Source organism: Triticum dicoccoides, chromosome 4A (assembly GCF_002162155.2).
Source record: "Triticum dicoccoides isolate Atlit2015 ecotype Zavitan chromosome 4A, WEW_v2.0, whole genome shotgun sequence".
In the NCBI taxonomy this organism is placed as follows: Eukaryota; Viridiplantae; Streptophyta; class Magnoliopsida; order Poales; family Poaceae; genus Triticum; species Triticum dicoccoides.
In genome coordinates, this window is record NC_041386.1 from 723,109,015 (window position 1) to 723,126,744 (window position 17,730).

Consider the following 17,730-nt stretch of genomic DNA (forward strand, 5'->3'; position numbering starts at 1 on the left):
TACCAGATCCATCAAACATAACATACCTGATCCTGGTGACTAAGAATGTAAAACTTGTCCCGTCGAAAATGCTTCAGTAAACATTTGGATTTGAAGTCTCCTAACAACAGATACACAGAGAGCACCCAAGGGAAGATGAGCCTGTTTGGCGTTTCCTTATACTGGAGAACGCGAACATGTAACTCGGCAATGCTGGTTGATAGTTGCCCAACTCCCTTCACACAATTGGCAAGCTCACCAAGGGGAACCCACCTACCATCAATGTTGATGACCCTAAGACTACAAAAAACAAAAAACAAAAAAAAGATTTAAAAAATACATTTAAAAAAAGGCGCACAAAATAATGATTTGTGTTAAGAAAGATGAGAAAAAGGATGGAAACATACTCTTTAATCTTAGAGTTAGAATCAGTAGTATGCTTGATAACTTCATTGTAAACGTACTCTTCCTCCTTGCTCGGTGTGAGGGTGGCAAAAGGCGGGAGTAGGTATTTGGACGGGTGGGTGACCCTAACTTTCCGAATGAAGGATTTAGGTGTTGAACTGCGTACTAAATGCTCTGTGCGAGGTGGTAACTCTGGTGTAACAAATGTTGGACTTTGGGGGTTATCTGGTAGAAACAAAACAAAGGGAAAACCATGAATTATCATCAGATGGGAGAAAGAATTATCAAGTGATGGGTCAAAACATATCAACTGCCACATGTTTTGATTATCATGTGGTGGTCCATAATTGAAAAAACAAAGAAAGTGGTTTGTGCAAGGGTTGCAATGTTCATGGAGCAGAAAAAAAATCACCTATTTGAACATTAGATTTCCCTTTTAATGCTGGATTGCCATGTTCAAATTCTTCCCACCACATGAGAACCTCATCATCGTCAATCTCAACATCATACACTTGCACACGACCATCTTTCGGTGTTACTTAAATAAAAAAAGAGCGATGAGGACATGAACAATAGTGATAAACAACATAAATTGTTGCAAAAAAATCAGGTATTAAAAATTGAGACAAGATACAAGAAGTTATCAGGAACACAATATAGAAGATACCAGGCAATGTGAATGTGGATTACCAGCACACATGTATGGGCCTTTTAAGGAACAAATTAGATAACACTGGTGCATAACGAGGAACAGCTGTGATATAAACTAATCATCATAACATGTTAAAAAGAAGACCAAGAAGAATTGTATAGCCCAGAATTGGCAAAGAATGCATATGGCTGGAGTTATGGTGTCAATGGATCATAAATTGACAGGATTTGAACATTTGAGTTACCAAGATATGTCATATGGAATTATCAGGGTGATTAGAAAAAATTGAAGGAGTAATGAAAAAGTTCAGATGAATAACTACGAGTACAGTATTGTTTTGTAAGCATGACAATGAATTAAGGAAAATAAATAGGCAATGATAGGAGATGTATGTATCACGCGCTTACTAAAAGTCAGTAACAGATAACATCGGCTTTCAAAACTGACAAAGTTACCAGGGGGAGGAGGATGGACTTATCGTCTATGCTAGCATCGTACAAAATATTGTAGCGGACACAACAGAAACATATATTACGGGTACTGAAAGCACATATGTTCATTTACATCACACAAAGCATAGAAGTAATATTACATTCATCCATACACATGGAATGATAGAAAGTTCCAAACACATAAATAAAAAGAGCACACCAATGCACAAAACAATATGATGAACACTAACATATCTCAATCCATCACTCTTGCGGCATAAAAGCGAAGACACAAGGTCTTCACTTACCAGAGTTGTTGGGTGGCGGAGCCCAAGCAACCGGTTGAGCCTTGGTAACTTTCATCATTGCCTTGCCCTTCGAGTCAGCATCAACAGGAGCTGCGAGCCCTAGAACGATGTCAGGGCCAGTAGCTGGTTCTGCAGGTGGTACTTGCGCAGAGGGCGCCTCCACAGGTGCTTCTGGTGCTGCAGGTGGTACTTGAACAGATGGCACCGCCGCAGGTGCTTCTGGTGCTGCAGGTGGTACTTGAGCCAACGTTGTTGCAGCTTGACCGTTGCAGTTGCTTCAGTAGATGGTGGCACTTGAGGACTCGCACCAAAGATGGCATCCAGCCCAAGAGAGCAGCTGGGTGGCGTAAAATTACCATCGTAGTTTCCAGCTCCAGGAGTGCTCAACTCCAATGCAGGATCAGCTACAGCTTCAAAACATCACAAGTAACACACAGATAAGGAAAAAAGGCATCAGGAAAACATGTAGATGACATTGTATTTGTTAGTGCCAGAAACAATATCTCGAGTTATCATGTATTAGACAGACAAGTTATCAACATAAGAAAATTAAGTTACCAACCTGTGACAACAGGATTATCGGCATCATTCTTTTCACCTCCAGCTGTAGCCGTATCAGTAGGCATATTGTCTCTGGTACTTCCCACAACTTTTTCAGCTACAGCGGAAAAATATTAAACACATCGTCAACAAAAAACATCAAAAAATACAAGAAACAAAAAACAATTGTGAAGGCGAACAGAACTACCTTCACTTCCATCATGCGCTATATTAGGGACGACTTCATCTTCGCATTCAATAGCTACAGCCACGCTGGCGATATCTTCAACAGCAGCAGTAACAGTTGCCGCTGCAGCTAGCTGAAAAACAGCGTCATCAGAAACACCAGCCGATGTCACCGCAACAACATCAGATGCACCCTCGCTAGATGCTGCTGCTTTTTCAGACGGAGATGTCGCCGTGGGAGATTCATCAAGATGGATAACTTCTGTTGTCTCCGATGACGTTGTCTGCGACAATGTTTCCCTTAGTCGTGGAGAGGATATGGTCTTGGCGAATTTCACCTTTTTCACTACACTTTTATCTTTTGAACGACTGAAAAAATCGGTACACAAGGGTAGTAGTGAGATTACACATGTTGTTAAACCTGAGTTACCACATGCTTCAATCAAAAAAGGATGTCACATACTTCAGGTATAAGTAGCATCCAGGGAAAAAATTACAAAGTTATCAAGGACTAGAAATATAAAGTTATCAAATCATATGAACAAAAAAATCAACAATTATTTTTGAATAACTGCAAACTAGATAGGTATGTGAACACCTTTTTCCTGGTACACTTGGAGAACCCTCAGCAGCAGCAACTTGTTTCATAGGTGCACTGAATGAAAAAAAAATAACCAAATGTTACAAGCACATACAACTATCAAGATTGGAAACTCTAAATTACCGGGGGGCAAAGTTGAGTTATCAATGTTCATCAACATGAGTTATCAGACAACAAGAACAAAATATCTGTTGAACATAAACGAAAGTAACAATTTGAATACCTTTTCACTAGTGCAATCCCTGAATCCTTAGCAGCAACAGATTGTTTGCCGGTGGCCCTGCAGATGAAAAATAAGCAAGTTGATCACCGGCATGAAATTACCCAAACTACCTTACTCAAACAACTGTATTTACCATGTTGTTTCAGGCACATAATTGATAAGAAGGACATTGGAAAATAATAATTCACCTGCGTGGGGCCTCCTTCCACAAGGTCGACAGAGGGACGGAGGCACCGGTTCCCTTTTCAGCCACGCGTATACCAAGCTCCCGGACCACAACTTTCTTCACAGCTTCATGAATCTCAGATGTTGACAGTGCAATTGGTGAAGACGGCCTTTGCGATGGGCTGGCAGGCACAACTGGTGAAGTTGGACGGGGGGTGATGGCACAGTTGGTGAAGCTGAACGGGGGGGTGATGGTAGCCTCAGCTTCTTGCGCCTCTGGTAAGCCAAATTTTTCAAAAGCTCAGCACCGCATCGCTTGACAGAAGAGTCAGTGGCCGCCTCAGCTTGGTGTCTGTCAGACCTTGATGGCTAAGCCCTCGATCACCTGATTCAACGGATGCTGCATGAGATGTTCCAGTGAGTAAGATCTGAGACTCAACGAGGTTATCGCCGACAGGGCAGACAGGGGTGTCTTCAACATTTGGTCCTGTGCCATCATGGGCTTTGACAGTTGCACCATCAAGATGTGTGGTCTCATCATCAGCTGGGCCGCTGCCCATGTCTACATCCACGGTACCACTGCCTGAAGCAACAAAAGGATCTTTAGGGCGACGACGAACAACTCGATAGTCATCATCATCATCATCGGAGTCAGCGTCAGAATCAGAATCATCGCCTCCGTGATAATCTTCATCGCTATCAGAATCTTCAGCCACATTCTTTCCAGCACTTTCTGTCCGCCTGCCTTGCGATGACCGCGTAGTCCTTGACATCGTACGGGCGGCAGAGGAGATAACGTTCAATCTAGCGTCTAGCTGACGGGATGCATGTGAATGGCCCTCATCATCTAAAGCGGTGAATGATTCCACAAGATTTCCTAGGATGCCAGCCATGGCGGACGTGAATCGAGCAACTATCTGAATTGATTTGGCAAATTTCTGTTCAACATAAAAAAATGAAAAAAGAATGGAAATAACTAGTAAGTTATCACAAAAAATGTAACAAAAGTTATCATTAATATCAAGTTATCACAGGAATGCTACAATCATAATAATAAATGCAACCAAAAGTTATCATGATATCAAGTTATCACAGAAATGCTGCAAAGTTATCAAGGCATTGCACTAATAATTATCACATGGTTGCATCATAATTATTATTTTATATAGAGGATATGCCACAATGGAAATCATCTAGATTAGTAAAGAGTGACAAGTTGGCAACAAATCAGGGTAACCACGATGGGTGCAAAAATAATTTATCAGCCAATGAAAGAACATAAAATAGCAACAAAAAAAATCAAGAAACTAGGTTACATGCTCACCTCTTCACTGCAGCTTGGGGCAGTATGAACACGCATAAACTTGTCAAGACCTTCCAGACCACCAAACAGACAGAAATTCATGCCAAACTCAGGTTTCAACTGGAAAAAAATGTAGCTATCACAGATAAGTAACAACAAAAAAATAATGAAAATAAAATGCAGTTGCAAAGCAGACTGTGAACTAAAAAACATAGATATATATTACCGGTAGTTTCCCGACAGAAACTTTGTCAGCCTGAACATCCTTGTTGAGGACAGGAGTTATCAGCTTCTTTGTCCATACATTGATGGGAAAAGGACCATCAGGCAGTTCGATGCCAAGTCCAGAAAGATCAATCGCATGAATGTACAATAGCTGATAAGAAAAACACAAGCGCCATGGTAAACACTTACAAAAATCAGCCACAAAATGACAAAGAAAATGACAAATGACAAAAGAGAAGGTAAGAGGAAAGCATCGTCACTTACATTGTAGAGAAGAAGGCAACCCCCGGTAGGCTTGCGTTTCAACAGCGCCTTGTGCAGCTCATCAGCAATAAATTTGGACCAATTGAGATTTTTAACACCATTAATGTCACGCTGCAATATAAAAAACAACACTGAAGTTCACCGAATGCACCACAAAAAATATGAAAGTTATCACACTGACATATAGTAAAGTTATCAGGCACACAAGAAAGAAAATGACATATTCACAAAAAAACTTACCAGCACAGCATACCAACGGGGGCTAACTTTGTTGGAGGTGCTCGGAGCAATGACTGTATTCCCCGCAAGCAGAAGCCACATACGCTTGAAAGTGTCATCAGAATTTTCAGAACCCTTTATGAGATCAACAAGATCAGTCATTTCAGGGGCATATCCGAGCTCGCCAAACAACTCAAGCCCTAACTCAATATCAGTTTCAGATGGGAGGTTGTAAGGGACATCATTCCCTCCACGCGGCACACCCATAACACGATGCACGTATTCTTCATTGACCGGAAGCCTGCCTTGGCCTGGTACGACCACCTCACGCGAATTGGGGTTGTAGAGATCAGCAAGCCACACACTGAGATTGTTGAATAGATGGTCACATTGGATATTTCGAAGGCTAGTTAAATCCATATCATCAATGGCACCCTTCCTGTCATCATTCATGTCCTTGCATGCTGGAAGAAGCGAACTGGGTGAGGCTTTGTTCCGCGGAGGAGGGCGTTTCGCCTTTTTCGAAGGAACCTCATCGATTCCATCGCCATCTCCTTTACGCTTCCTCGGCATTGTCTCCCTGACATGTAGGAAAAAAAGGAATACATTGTTTATAAAACCGGTGTTTGACAAATCAATAATACAGCTGATAAAATGAAACAAGCTAACTGCAAATTGGTCGCACATGCTAAAAAAAAAGTAAAACAGATAGCACAGGTATATAAAAAGCATGTGAGACTGATAATTGAGGCACAATGCAATTGGTAAGTTACAACCAAATTACCAATGATAAGAAATAGCATTCACACATACTCATTAATAACCCAACCAAAACAAAATGAATGAGAAATAAGCGTTGTGCTGCATATAGTTAGTCTAGCAAAAACTTATGGTAACTACGGTAAGATGACAGAGGTAAGTGTAAAACCATCACCATGATAATTCAACCATAACAAGACAACACTGATAAATAACAGAGTTTAAAGCATCTGGTAATTTGAGTGCAATATAGTTGGTAAGTTCAATATAGACATCATGATAATTGAACAGAACAAGACATAACAAGCAAATCAAGCATTGTAAACAAGCTAATTGGAGCAGCACAAAAGCCTAACCAATGGACAAACCGCATCTAACAAAACCAACATAAAACAACATTATGTGAAAAAACTTAGGGTTGCTTTTTAAATCCTCATCCACTGATGCACAACTTGAAATCCATAAACACCAAACATTATTGGATGTCCTAAACAACCACATCCACAACAGTAACACCATAACAAAATCCCTATTAGAACCAACCACACTTACCACCACTAAGACCTATCCACACCCACGATTACCACAAAATTTAACCAGATGTCCGAATCATATTCAAACTGAACTTAGAAGGCGACATAACCTAGCCTAATAGCAACAACAACCGCCAGAATCAAAGAGTCCGAGCACCAAAAATCAACGGCGAAGCATGGAGGCGGAGCAACAGGAAATACATAGCGGGGCGGGTGGATGGGTGGGGGAATGGGGGATGCGCTGCTCAACGTCGACTCAGAAATTAGAAGCCGGCCTTAATCTAACCTAATAGGAACAACAATCTACCAGATTCGACGGCTCCAACCTAAATCAATGGCGGACCAGAGCGGCGGAGCAAAAAGAGGAAGGAAAACAGGGCGGGGAATGCGTTCCTCACCGCGGATTCAGACGCCGTCCGCCGCGAACAGGAACGAGGGGGAGGGCCACCAGCAGCAACCGTCGCGCACGAGGGGGGGGGGGAGCGAGAGGAGATTCGAATGGATAGCCCGAAGCAAAGGAAGAAGAAGTAGTGCGGGCGAACGGCGAGAGGGGGCGAGTGGGGATCGCGGCATTGGGCGATATGGGCGGTTCCAGTGGACCCATTAGTCAGCGAGACACAGCGATGGTAACGGCTACCGCCACCGCGCTGCGCGCACCAGGGGCGACGCGGGCCGTTGGATCCGGATCGGACGGCTATCGAGTCGTGCGGATTTGAAGCAAACGGCCAGTTGACTGGTGGATAGATTTATTGATCATTTTTATACTGATGAAGAGGTGTGGACAAGACTTGGCATATTACTACGTAGCCATTTATTTTCCATCGAGCCTTATGCGATATATGGATCTAACAAATGAAAATAATTATCAGCACCACTACCTTAGCCGTTACTACATCTCTACAAGTTTACCTAATCTAGGGGTAACAATACTGAAAAAAATGTGCCAGCTAGCTTAACTCAAATGGATCAGAGTTCAGATTAATAGTTACTAGCTAAACAGCTAGGACGGCAATAAGAAGCAGCATAAGATCAGCAATGAATAAACAAAATCTGACTTTGCTCACTAGCAAAATAGGTTGTGCACCTGAACATTACACAACAAACTAAAGTCCAGAACAGAAGCAGAAGCCTATGCCATTGCCACCAATAGATCAGGTCATGCTGTAATCTATTTGCTGCGGAATTTCAAAAATTTCAGTGCAGAACCAAAATCATCACCTACAACAGCTGAATTGACTTGTGAATCCTAGGGTTCTTGCGCTTGAGCGGAGAGGGGATGAGAGAAAGGGAAGCAATCGGCTGAATCAGAGAGGGCGGCAAGCACAGATACCTGACGACGGGAAGAGAAGAGGGAAAGACGCCGATGATGGCGACGGCGTCAACACGGCGATGCGGCGGCGGTATGCTCCGGCGCCCGACGACTCCGCCGCACTCTCTGTTTTGGAGCAGGGCAGCAGGTCACCGGCGGAGCTATGTGGAAGTCTGAGGGGGCCGTGGCCCCCCCAGCCCAAACGAGATTCAATTTTTATTAAGTAGTAGTATGCCTTCTCTCCCATGTTCGCACGCATGAATACGCCATCATCTCTACGCATGCACAGCTCGGCTGCCCCATGGCATCTCATCCCGCACAGGCTCGACGCAGACTAGCGAAGTGCTCCACTTCTGGGCCACATGTGTAGCCGGCGACAGCGCCGTGCAGGGAGGAACGAGAACGCGGCCGAGCTTCGTGTCTTCGCCACTAGTCCGTTGCCGCCGACGTTGTTGCATGCGTCTGCATGAATGCCCGGCCGGCTGGCCACTGCTCGTCTACTTCTTTTGGTTCCCTGTATGTATGAGTTTGATTAGTACTCCTATTCACTCGGTCTCATTAAGGATTTGTCTTGTTGTTGGCAACACATAAACAATTGGCAACACATAATTGTTTAGCTAGTTACTTGAACTAGGACTAAAAAGGAGAACGAAAAGCTGATCTGTAGTAGTAGTAGTACCTCCATGGTTTGGTAGTAACTCGTTGAGGTTTGAAAGCTCAGCCGTATATGTATCGAAGTTTTGGTATAGTTCTTTTTTGTACTCCCTCCGTCCGGAAATACTTGTCATCAAAATAGATAAAAGGGGATGTATCTAGATGTATTTTAGTTCTAGATACATCTCTTTTTATCCATTTTGATGACGAGTATTTCCGGACGGAGGGAGTAGTATATATGTACTTTGCAATCAATATAGGTAATATGAATATAATTTTGTCTTAAGGCCACAAGTTCTAGTTTATTGCAGTGGTCAAAAAAAATTTTGGCCCCCCATGGATTCTTGTCAAGCTCCGCCACTGCAGCAGGTGTCGGCAAGTGGGGATGAGGTGAACCCGACAGCTTGAGCTGGGCTTGGGCCTCATCGGTGCTACCAAGTTAAAACAAAGCCCGCACCGTTTTAGTGTGCCTGCTGTTTTTTTTTTGTTTTTTCTCTTTCCTTCTTTCCTACTATAGTTTTCTGCTGGTTTTGTTTTCATTTTTGTTCTATTTTAGATTTCTTCCGGATATTTTTTAGTTCCGTCTCACTTTTATATATATTTTTTCTGCCTAAATTAATATTGTTCATGCAATGTGTTGCTCTTTTGTGTGTGAAAAGGATCTAGAAATATTATAGAAGTTTAGCAGAAGTATACAGTGTCCTCAACATAATAAAAATTACATTTAGGTGCCTAGACCATGGAACGACCACTAGCGTCACAAGCCGTCGAGGCGCCGCTGTCGTCGCTCCCTTATTGGAGCAGACCTAATCTTATCAATGACAACCAGGAAGTCTTCGTGCATGTGCCCCTAATGACCATCATCCTATAACTATAGTCATTGCCGTTGAATCATTGAATCGACCAGAAGCATTTGACGCCATATGTCGCCATCACGAACACCGGTGAGAAATCCTTACTTCATCACCCCAAGGACACGGCAGAAATGTACGCCCGAGCTCCATCGAATACGTTCTAACATACGAACATGAGAAGAATCGGAGCCCAGAAGACCAACTCAAAGGTGAGACCCCGCCATCCTCCTAAACGTCGTCCCCACGAGAAAAAAAAAACTTAAACTACTAGCCAGAGGCAAGATTCCGGGATTCCCCTTCCGCCATCGACCCGTCGGGGAGGCAAGCAAAAGGGCATAGAATCCACGGGTTGGTCGACGGAGCTGGAAGTGATTAGATCTATAGCTGCCGCTGCCACTTGCGTGGAGCACAGGGAAAGATAATTCATACAACATGTTGCTCTTAAATACCAGTTTCTTCAAATACAAAATGAAAGCAAAATCCAAAGAAAATCAAAAGAAATAGAAAAGGCCAAAATCCAGGGTGTTACACCCATGCATCGCTGGGATCACGCAGTGGCTAGACGAGGAAGGCATGATATGGAGGAAAGCGGGCTTATTTAGATTGGACGACTAGGGTTTTCCCGTGGAGGTCGCAATGCGGGTAGTTAGTGAGTAGTTAGCCTGGATACCTATGAACGGTGGCAGGTGGCGGAACGCCCCCGTTGTAAATATATTTGTATGTTGTGGATCTTGGGAGTCTTCCCATCCCTCTTTAATGAATGATACACACACTCATGTGTATTCGAGAAAAATGTTTGCCACGCTACATTGTAGAAATTTTCCACATGTTCGTGGATTGCCTTGTTGAACTGTCATGAAATGGAAGAGAAAAAATGTCCACATGTTCAAGAATTGCCATGCTAGCATAAGAGGATTGTCATATTACAACAAAAATATTTTCTATAGTATAACAGAGAGATTTTCCATGCGTGCCCATGAAATGCCATGCTACAACAGGGCGAATTGACATGCTACATCATGAAAAATGTCATGCTATGAGAACCAACCAATAGTTGGATGGTTAGGAGGGTAGTGGTACTCCTGTCCACCAGGGATCAAACCCTAGGTTTGACACTTTGGTGTTGTTTAAACTACAATCAATCATAATAGCATTGATCCCTCGTCACTGACTGTCTGTGACAACGGGTAAGTGATGAGCACTAGCACTGGCCGTCCGCCTTGGTGCGTCTGTGATAAGCATTTTGGGGCTCGACGGGATGATTATCACATACGGGTCTAAAATCAAATGTATGTGATATCGTGTTCTTCAGTCAGAAATGGACCAATATTTACCACTGAATGGCTGTTTTTCAGTCAAAAATGGATTACGGCGTCGTCCGCATCGGCAGAGTTGCAGCGGATTAGAGTTTGGCGACTGCGTCCGAACCTTGCTCATGATACCAATGTTGAAAATTATGGGCTATGCGGTCTACCCTCTAATTCCTCTGCCGTTTTCGTGGTGCTGCTCACAATGCATATTGAGGCTAGAGGATAGAGACCTATTTATAGACTCCACTTCCAGGTGTTTTAATATTCCACCTGTTTTCGAAAAGATCCGTATAACTCCTGAACAATGTTACCAATCACGTTAAAACATGTCAGTTTTCCGAGTCTAAACGTACTAGTCCCTAGCACACATGTGTGAGTCATGTGCCATGATTAGATTGCATATGTAAGATCAACTTCCAATCTTAATCATGTGGGTCAACAGCCTGCAGAGCCGATCCTGCAAAACAAACCCAGCTCTTCCACCCTGTGATGTCCCGGGAAAAAACATACATACATATAAAATTCTCGTAGAGTCAACTCCTATCAATTCCTCTTCTGTATTCCATCACAGTTCTCCTCGGCACCTCGACTATTAGTTCCTCGAGTGAAATTCTGCATCAATTATTCCCTGTCACAAACATTAATAATATGAATAATTCCAAATTGAGTTAAGTAAATTATAATCATGTTGAATAAATGTTGAAAGCCACATAAATATCCAACAAAGTCTGCGTACAGAACGTTGGTCAGTACTAAACAGAGAAGAGGGTTAGATGGATTGGCTGGGTCCTCTAGCTAGTGGCAACACCCAAGAGGGATCATGGAAAGCTTTGTGGCACGTCCAAGTACCAGCAAAAATTCGTATGTTTTTGTGGAGACTGTCCAAACATTCCCTTCCTACCGAGGATGTGCGGTCCCATCAGCATATGTCTCCCACCAATGCATGTGGCCTGTGTGGCGCCTTGGACTCATGGCGACACTCCCTTCTTCAGTGCACGGTCTCTAGGTGCACATGGGCACTTGTTGATGAGGAATTGGGCTATAATCTGATTGCTACTAGCGAGCCTAGTGCTTAGAGTTGGCTGTTCACCTTGCTGGAGACGTTCCTCATGACCAGTTTGTGAAAGTAGCAGTAACTCTTTGGGCGATTTGGTCGGCTCGGCGCAAGGCCATCCACGAGGGGATTTTCACATCACCGCATGCTACACACTCTTTCGTCAATCGCTTTATTCACGAGCTTGTCATGGTACAGGACAGAAGCCCGAGATCACCCTTGCATGCCTCAGTTGTTCCAAGGCCACGGGTGATACAGCGACCAAAGGCTCCGCCGGAAAATTATGCCAAAATACACGTTGATGCAGGAGTTAGAGCATCAAGAGGCGGGTCAGCAGCAGCGATTTGCAAGGACAGAAACGGAAATTACTTGGCAAGTTCGGCACTGGTTATCGTGGGAGTCCATGACCTAGCAACCTTGGAGGCGACTGCCATCCGAGAGGCTATATCTTTGGTAGAGGATCTGTAGCTTCATAACTCTATGATAGCATCAGATCCAAAACAGGTTGTTGGTTGACATCTTGAAGGGCAACTCCTTTTTCTTGTAGTTTTACGTTTGAGAGTCTTTAGAAGCACATAGCTTAGCTAAATTTTCTCTTTCTTTAGCTTTAGGGTGTCATGTGTGGTTTGGCCAACCTCATGACCCGGTAGGTATCTCACTGTCTGTGGACTATGATCAATAAAATTTGGCTTTACCCCTAACAAAACTGACCGCACATTTAAACCCTGGTTTCGCCTTTTCCTGGTTTGTCCCTCATGTATGTGTGCGACCATTCCGGGCCATTCTAGTTGCAAGAGCTCGGATGGAGTCGGTGGTCGGCCAAGATACAGTACTGTTGCTACCCGAGGTGACCAACTAACGGCAGCGCAATGTCTTATTTATAGCGAGACCTAGCATGCCCTCGCCTCAGGCGCGTCACTATATTAGCCGACTTTGTGCACAAGAAGCCACTGGGCCTCATTTTTCTTTTGTTTTTCACGTTTTTTGTTTTTGTTTTTTATTTCTTTTTTGTTTACTTTTCTTTATGCTTTTAAATATTCTATAATATATATATTTAAAAACACTTTACACGAAACAAGTGAAAATATATTAACCAAATATTTATTAAAGTGTTAAATGTGTATAGAAAATATGTTTCTGATGTATACAAAAAAATACTATCATAGAAATGTTGACTGTGCATTTTAAAAATGTGAAAAGTGTGCCAATAAATATATTACTGATGTGTATCAGACAAATATTCCTCTGTATACAAAAATGTACAAAGTACATTAAATAAAAGTAGACACCAAAACAGATATTTTCACAATTTTAATTATGTATGTGAAAAAACTTAAAAAACCGTATATAGAAATGTTCGTGATGACTACAAAAAAATGTAGGTTGTGTGTGAAAAATGTTTATTGTCTTTAATAAATGTTCATTGTGTATTTAAAAAATATTGACCATCTATTCAAAAAATGTTAATACTGTAACTGAAATATATTGAACACATATTAAAAAGATGATTTAGATCTGATTTTTTTTGGAATGTGTACGCAGAAAACTAGACATAAAAAAGATATGTTTGAAAAATCTTAACCATCTATTTTAAAATGTTAAATGTGTGTATAAAATATGTGCTTGATGCACATGAAAATGTTGAATGTGTACTATTTTTTACATGTGTAAAAAATAAACCTATGAAAATCAACAAAGAACGAAGTAAAATGAAATGTACCACTGTTTTTTGTTGAAGTCTGGTTGGATTTGTACACGTAGTTTCTCCTGTTCATGTAGAGGCATAGTAGTATCTAGTATCAATATCACATAGTCCATGTTATGTAATTGTAGTCTGGCCTGAGATGGAGTACAACCGGCGGGCTCACATAACTTTCCATTTCATTATTCTTTTGTGATCTACCTCTCTATGTAATGTTGTTTCATCGGAGTACTGATATGTTGTAGTTGTAACCAAATTGATCACGCTCACTATCTATGTCTTTTTCGTGTAAATTTCTTGTTACGTGTTATTTTTCCAAAAGTTAAGAATGCCCGGTAGAAAACTGAAAAGCAAAAAAAGAAAAACCATCTAACAAGAAAAAAATGCCTCCAAAAAGGCAAAAATAAATAAATCAGAAAGAACATCCTGAGCGCGACATGTGGCGGCGGCTGATAGCGCCGTAGGTGACCTTTGAGGGCAGATACTATTTGACGCCCTCAGGCGTCAAAAGGATGGTTCTTTGCTGAAGCTATTCATCACTTGGGCCGGCCCACGTACAGATTTGGTTCGCTGCTGTTTCCTTGTTTCTTGCGGGGTTTATTTTTTCGGTTTTATTTCATGTTTTTTTTGCTTCGAGTTTTTTCACTGTTCTGTCCGGGTTTCAGTTTTTTTTTCTGTTTTGGTATCTTTTTTCCTTTAATTTTCTTTGTTTTACGTTTCCTTTTGTTTATGCTTTTAAATATTCTATAATATGTATTAAAAAACAGTTCCAAACATGCGAAAAAATATTACCCAAATATTTATAAAGTGTTATATGTTTATAGAAAATATGTTTTTGATGTATAAAAAAATCTATAGCAAACATATATAATGAGTATGAAAAAATTTGATCATGTATCTTAAAACAATAGTAAAGAATTTTAAAAATGTTAAATGTGTATAAAAAATGTTTGTCGTGTATATGAAAAATGTATACAGGAACCAATGTGTATGAGAAAAAAATGTGGATCTTTCATTTAAAAAATGTGAAACGTGTATAAAAAATATATTCCTGATCATCAAACAAATAATCCTTCTGTATAAAAAATGTACAAAGTACATTAAATAAAAGTAGACATAGAAACATATTAAGAAATTGGTCAATGTATACTATAAAATGTCCATTTCAGTATTTAAAATCTGATCAGTAGCTTTCACAAAACAACGACTGTATTTAAAAAATCAATGTATATATAGAAATGTTGAATGTTTCCTTAAAAAGGATTTGCCGCTGTACTTTGAACTTCAAGTCTGGCGCTGCATTTTTAACGTTCGAGGTCGATTGCCTGGCTAGCCTCACTAGAATCCAGCATGAGGTCGGAGGTTCCATCCCACGCATGCGCTGCTTCTTTTTTTGAATTTCCGCTCACGGCGTGATGATTGAGCCTGCCGGTGTGCACGTCGCTTAAGCGAAGCCGCAACGATCGCACGCACACAGGCGGTGTATAGGAGCTCTCACCTTTGGGTCTCTAGTGCGCCCCTTTTCTTCCCGATTTTTTCAATCTGCATGCCCTAAAATGGGTCGGCCTGACACTGTTTACGTCAACACGAGAGGGTCTGGACCTGGGCATCTCCCGGCCAGGATGGCCTTAAAAAGCCAGTCCACAAAATCCCAAGCCCAGGCCTGGCCCGGCCCAGCCCGCAGCCAACCAAAAAGGCTATTTTGTCTGCTAGAAAGAATAAAATAGCTAATTTCGGGGCTATATAATACTCTCTCCGTTCCTTAATATAAGGTGTATAGATTTTTGAGAAAAAATCCGAAATATAAGGTGTATTGCGTTGCATCACTTGTTTGGATAAATTTTTTATGAATTTGATTACATTTCCTTGTATTAGGCAAGATCCTCTATTTTCTCATGTCAATTAGTCAGGTGTAATCTCGCCCAAAATTTGTGAAATTTACCCTCCACGTGCGTTCTTTAATTTCCGTGCCAAAAACTATACACCCTATATTCAGGAACGGAGGGAGTACTATATAAGACCTATTTTTCGTAAAATATATTAAAAAATAGGTTTTACCTGGCTTTTCATGGGCTTCAGCCCGGGCTTAGCGGGAAAAGTGAAGCCCGAGCCCGGCCCGGACGTCGGGCTTCACGCGTCGGGCTACCCGAGAGCCACTAGTTGGCGAGCTCTCCTTCGGGACCCTCCTAACGATCACTTGGTGGGCTGAGAGCACTCCTTTTGGTTTTTGTTTTTTATTGTTTCGCACAAGTTTTTGACTTTTTAAACAGTTTTTTCTGGTGTTTTTTGACTTTTTTGTTTTTCACCACTCTTCCTTAGCTTTTGAAAAAAAACAAATTTTTTTGCATGAATAAACATGTTTTTTCCTTCCCCGCGAGAGGCACGGTCATGCCTCTCGGAAATGGAAAAAACCACACTTTTTATGTTTTTTTTCCGCCAGAGGCACGGTCATGCTTCTTAGAAACGAAAAAAATCCGCACTTTTTATTTTTTTCTTCCACGAGAGGCACGGTTTTGCTACCGCGCGGGCATGGTTGTGTTTTCGTGAGAGGCATGGTTGTGGCTCTCGAAAATAAAAAAAATATGTTTTTCCACTACAAGAAATATGTCAACTTATGACCTTCTGTCAGTGACCCTAGAAGAATTGGTCATAGATTTATGACCATTTGAGACCAATTGGTCAAAAGCTGTTCGAGGGGCTCCAAACCCTAAACCATTGCGACCATTTTGGTCAGAAAGGTCATAATTTCCTTACATGAAATGGTCATAAAGCTAACATCGCTAGTCCACTGCCTTATTTCTAGTTGTTAACGACCAATATAGATGGTCATACCCTTGTAAATTGTGGTGGGTTGCTATGACTAGGCGCCACCTCATCAGTTTTGCCTATGTGTCATGTCCATGTGGCAGTTTTTGCCCTAGGTTGTGAAGCAACCTATATTTCTGTCATTCCCAAAATTCCCAAAAAAATCTCATAAATTCTTTGGGTCATATCTTCGTCAAATATGTAAAAACCTTCCTTGCCTAGTTCAAAAATAATTCAAAAATATTCATTTTCCTATTCTGTTCAGAGTAACAGTTTGTGAAGGAAGTACCACTTTGGCATGTCCAAATAGTATCTATTTTCTATAGTGCTTTCCTATGCCCAAATAACCATCCTCCACCAAATGCCAGCTCAATCCATTCATTATTTTGAGCTGAGCTTCAACATTCGTATTTATGTCCAGTGTGGTGGTTTGCAAAGCAAGTACCACCTAGGCTCCTCCTTTTGAGCTGAAAATTTGTGAAAATGGTCTTCTTAGTAACTGATCATCCTCAGCTAAAACTCACGCCCATTAGCCATGTACATTTTCCGTACCGCTAATCAAACACTTGGCTGCTAATTCATGTTTGAGCATCGATTGGTCTCCTCGTGAGAATCTTATGTTGTAATTTTCTTCCTAGTACCAACCTGGGGAGTGCCCAACCCACTAGACATGCCTAGGCCGCCCCGAACACATGGCAAGGCCACGGTCACGCGGTGACCACGCGGCGGGCATGCGAGTTTACGCGCTCTAGAGTTGGGGCCCTCGGCCACCGCCCAAACCTCGACGTATCACCACCAAACCATGTATTTATGATTAAATAGGTCCTTATGTAACTAGAAATGATTTTTGGAAAAAATAAATAGCAAACTATGAGGCAGCTGCAGTTCAAATTTGACCTGCTTCCATCTGAATCGGCAGAAATTTGTCTTTTTCACGAGAGGTGGATCAAAAAATTTTACACCAGACCATTTTGTCAATTGTGCATTAAATATGGCCTAGTATTTTATAAAAATGATTTGGTCCAATTTTGCAACAATTATTTGGTAGTTCCTTCACAAAAAAAACCTCCTTTCGGGCACTCGAAAAATGGAAAATGGTTTTTTCGTCCAACGAAAATGAAAACTTCCTTAGGCAACATTGTTTGCTATTCCAATATGCACCCTTGTGCACAATATGAGATCATTTGAACAAACTATGCCATGAATGTGGCCATAAGATTGATCATTTGGCTTGAAAGCCATGAATCTT